This window comes from Athene cunicularia (assembly GCF_003259725.1).
Source record: "Athene cunicularia isolate RWA chromosome 1 unlocalized genomic scaffold, athCun1 chr1_part1, whole genome shotgun sequence".
Classification (NCBI taxonomy): Eukaryota; Metazoa; Chordata; class Aves; order Strigiformes; family Strigidae; genus Athene; species Athene cunicularia.
In genome coordinates, this window is record NW_020799091.1 from 16,790,235 (window position 1) to 16,793,760 (window position 3,526).

General features: G+C 44.5%; 1 protein-coding gene across 1 annotated transcript in view; it reads left to right on the top strand.

Moving 5' to 3' along the window:
• Positions 1 to 3,446: 3,446 nt before the first annotated feature.
• The window catches only part of C1H11orf87 (chromosome 1 C11orf87 homolog), a 2,994-nt gene continuing 2,914 nt past the window's right edge, over positions 3,447 to 3,526 (top strand). Inside the window, exon 1 of the mRNA XM_026854575.1 lies at positions 3,447 to 3,521. The gene's annotated coding sequence lies outside the window, so the exon portion shown is untranslated. The remainder of the gene's footprint in view (positions 3,522 to 3,526) is intronic.

Sequence of the window (3,526 nt, forward strand, 5' to 3'; positions counted from 1 at the left end):
AAATATGTATGATATCTGCTTCTTAAAAATGTGAATCCAGAGAAAATTGAGTTATCAAGGTTGTAATGCGTACAAACATTGATGTAAAACACAAAACCTATCCCCTTAATATGATACCCTCTACTGCACAGCAGACAATCCTACCTGAGCAAGAAACCTAACCTCCATAAATGTCATACTGCATATACACTATGGGGAAATTAACTATAACTAATGAGCAATTTATTCTTGACAGAGGACACTCTTGAAGATATCATATCCTTTATTTTCATTCTAAATAAAGGAAGGGTTTTTCATGATCACATTATCTATTGGATATACTTTTTTTTCTATTTTTATATTAATATCAAATTGTATCAGTTAATCAGAGCAAAGGAATAATGCACACCTACTGGTCTGTAACAATATAGATTTGTTCCCCCTGATTTCTGAAACTCCCTGCATTCTGATCATGGGTGTTTTAATCCATATACTTTAGTTGGCTGGCAGCCAGTATGAACCTGAATGCCAAGGTATGTATAATTACAGTACAGTTATTTCCCTCTTCTCCGCAATGCTTCTCTTCTGTCTCTCACATTAAAAACTGTAAAATTAATTGCCAGCAAGAGCAAGAACTACCTCTGCTTTTCACTTCTTTTAGCTGAAGCAGAACTATTTCAAAATTGTACAGGAACACAAACAGGAAAGGGGCTGAGACAGTAGGGAAAGAGTTAAATATTTGCTGAGATCTCTGCCCTTCTCCACTCCCTGGACCCATCTTTTACTCCCTACAGTTTAGGAAAAAACTTATACTTTGAATAATTATCTTACTAACACACAAGACACATTTTCACTATTTGCTAATTCTAAGAGCAAGGAATAATGTGAGTAATTTTTGAAAATAATAAGCAAAACATGTATGAATCATTCTGATCATTTCAGCCCCCTGTTCTGGATGAAAGTGGATGAGCAGGGGACAGGGGCAGGAGAGACAGGAAGAGGCAGCTTTGCACACAAGGAAGGCAAATGGTCAGATGGCAAAAAACAGCAGATGAAAATAATACACAAAGGATTTTAAATTTATTTAAGGCAATTTATCTTTCAGTAGCTTTGTGTTACCTCTTCTGACAAGTAAAACCTGAAGACATAGTCAATTATTCTAGTGCAATAACTAAGTAGTCCCTAATTTCTGCAACAACCACATGAGTTAGTAAATTCTTTGTCTTTGAAGTTTAGTCAACCCACAAACTGATTATTTCTGCCATAAATAAGGCTGACATCCTAAGATATCTTCATACCTATATTCATACATCATGTTTTCTCTGCAAAAGACCATTCTTATGTTGTTTTTTTCTGAAAAAAAAAAATTCTCATCATCTTCTGCTCATCAGCCCAACTTCTGAATGGTAGTCTCAGGTCGGCTTCTACAACTTCACAATCTCACCCATGCTTTTGGGATTAAGTGGTATCCTTGTCCCACCTTCAGTTTCGGCTAAACAATGCAGTGGAGCCCAGCCAGGTAGCCCAGTGCTACTGGTTTATACAACACCCTTAGTTGTTTCTGAGTGGGATCAGAGATGTACTCCAGCAGCCCAGGCCATGATGAGTGGTACCCATGCCTCCCACCCTGTTTTGCAGCCCCTCACCCAACTGCTGCTTTTCAGAGAATAGTCGGAGGAAAGACAGAAAGGCCTGAAGGTTGCTTTGCTGCTTCATCCTGTGGTGGTTGTTATTCCCCTCTAAGGCAGTGAGCAGAGAGCATAGACCATACACATTAATGCAGATCTTAGATGTGCACGTTGGAAAAAGGTATGGTGGAAGAAAGGGGTGCAGGCATAATGCCAGTGAGGATATGGAGATGTGGAGATGTGGCTCATGTGCAAGAGGGTGTGTGCATGTGTGCAAGGAATGCCAGGCTGAGGATGTGTGAGGGAGGTGTGTTTCACACAGTGACACTGGATACGCACCGGAGGGAGCTGAATAAGAAGAGCAGTGGGTAAACGAGTGGCAAGGGCTTGTCTTTCAGTTCTGGATCAAACTTCTTTCCTCTCCATGGACATGGAATGGCCATGTGAGCAATCCTGCATGAGAACAAGACTGGTAAGCGCCTCAGCCAAGCAAGAATGCGATAAGGATGTGACCCTGAATGAGGGGGGAGAAACTCGACGAGACAAACAACCCCCGGAAGGAGTTGGGACAAGAAGAGGCAGTTACACAAGGCAGGAAGCCTGGCAAGGCTGATGTGGCACTTTTTATCCAATCGTAAGAAGGTTTAAAGCGCGGGCTAAGTTAACTGTCCAATCTTGAGGACTTGTACTGCATGTTACTCACGTGTGCGGGAGAACATTATAACGGGGCTTTCTTAGTTGTAATAAACGGGCATTGCTTGATCACATTGGTCGTGTGCGTGCTCAGCTCTCCCGCAGAGGAGTAGTGGGAACCTCCATTTCTCTGATTTTAGAGGAAGCCTTAAGTTACAAATGATTGGGACTATCCCAACTGGGTTGAATGTAGTTCATCCACTACAGTGTTTTTCTCCGGAACAATCATAGAGTTAATAGTGACTGGCCAAATTTCACAAGCTGTGGTGCATTTAGTAGAGACAAAAGTAGTACAAAATAAATCTATCTTGAAACAATGTAGTTCTTAAATACATGGCTTACCAGCTCCTACACACCTCTGAGACAGGTTCTTGGCTATCAGGGCCAAGAGATATAACAGGTCTTTGTTCCTGAATGAAGACTTTCCCAGCTCATGTCAGAGCTCATCTTGTACAGATTTTCCTCCAGGCTTTTCCGGTGGCTTCAGGCCACCGGAAAAGACTGACACTTTCTGTTTCTCTTTAAACTCCTGTTACTCACATTAGGGCTTACAGTAACTCTGCTTCCAGCACCCAGAGTTAGTCTAGAGCACACAACAGGGGACTGAAGGTGTCTCCTGGGCTATCACGTCTTGCCCCATATTACCCTTCACAACCACACTACTTTGCTCCTTTTGCAAATGTGAAGAGCTCCATCCTAAAGGTAATAGTTATTTTTGCCCCACTATCTATCTCTATTAGAAGTATTTTTCAAATCATAAATTCTCTTACGTTTAGAAATCATCTGATTTTTAGTTTAAGTGTATTAATGGACAGTTCACACCCATTTGTTCTTGAAGAAAACACGCGCGATACGCTCAGCCTCTGTGAGGCAAGTTTTCACAAGCCTTCCCCGTGCCTGTGATACCTGCTACGATTTGGTACGAGGGTCCTCGGCACCCCTTAGCCCCCCCGGCTTCGCGCAGGCCTCACGGGAAGCGGGTGGGTGCGCAGGCCGTGAGGAGGGGCGGGCGCTCGGGGGTCACTTTGCTGCCGAGTGGGAACGTGGCGTGCGGGGCCTGGCACCAGCGCGGGCGCGGCCTGGCGAGGGGTGAACCCAGCACCCGGCGGTGAGGGCGCTGCGGTGCCTCGGGGTGACTAGGTGTGGGTGATGTGGCCGCGGCGTGTCTGCGTGGACGGGGACACGGGGGCGGGCGCTGGCTGTGGCGAGCGGGGCTGGCGGGTACG